At 43.5% G+C, this 871-nt stretch overlaps 1 non-coding gene across 1 annotated transcript; it reads right to left on the bottom strand.

Moving 5' to 3' along the window:
• Positions 1-349: 349 nt before the first annotated feature.
• On the bottom strand, positions 350-458 carry LOC141636647 (small nucleolar RNA R71). Its single transcript, XR_012541249.1, has one exon. It is a non-coding gene; the product is annotated as a small nucleolar RNA R71 (small nucleolar RNA).
• Between the last annotated feature and the right edge of the window lie 413 nt (positions 459-871).

Genomic DNA, 871 nt, shown 5'->3' with positions numbered 1-871 from the left:
TCAGCCAAAAGAACAGCATGTTCCAAAGGGGTACGAATTACCCACCCCTACTCAGGGTCATTCGAATTCCGTTCTTCCTATATCGATTTAGTGGAGCGAAATCAGTTTGTCGGTCTACCGGACGAGGATCCTTTGAAGCATATGGAAATTTTCACAGACTACTACTGTTCCATACCTGTACCGGCTGAGGTGACCCAAGATGAAGTAAAGGGGATGATGTTCTTATACTCCTTGAAGGATTCGGCGCGAGATTGGTGCTGCTACCTTGATAGGGTAGCAGCTGGAGTCACAGATTGGACATCTCTAGCATTAGCTTTCTAAAAAAAATACTTCCCACTAGCAAAGACTGATGCCTTGAGAAGCAAAATTACAAATTTCCAGCAAGGACTTGATGAGGAATTTTGTGAAGCATGGGGACGTTTCAAGAGTCTGGTTCGGTCAGTCCCTCACCACGGTTTCCAGCAGTGGTACCTTTGCAACTTATTCTATAATGCTTTATATGATGACTAGAAGGTTATCCTAGACGCAGCTGCGAATGGTAGGTTCCAAAATAATACCGGTCAGAATAAATGTTGGAACACTATTGATAAGATGGCAGTCCATAGAGCCGAGTTTGGAAGTTCGCGTGGAAATTTGCGAAAGCAAAGTGATGAAATGAGTGCCGTTGCGACACTCTTAGCTTCTATTACAGCCCGTCTCGAGAAGCTCGAGACTTCTGAAGCTTCCAAGGAAAGAGTTGAAATTCCTGTCCATAACTCAGATGAGACCGCGGAATTGAGAAAAATAGTCCGAGCTCTTTTGGTTCAAGTCACAAAAATAGAAGAAGCTGGGATTGAATCTGCAAAGAATTTTGTGAAGCAGTTAGAGAATT

This window comes from Silene latifolia, chromosome Y (genome assembly GCF_048544455.1).
Source record: "Silene latifolia isolate original U9 population chromosome Y, ASM4854445v1, whole genome shotgun sequence".
Taxonomy (NCBI): domain Eukaryota; kingdom Viridiplantae; phylum Streptophyta; class Magnoliopsida; order Caryophyllales; family Caryophyllaceae; genus Silene; species Silene latifolia.
This window is presented reverse-complemented; position numbering and strand designations above follow the sequence as displayed.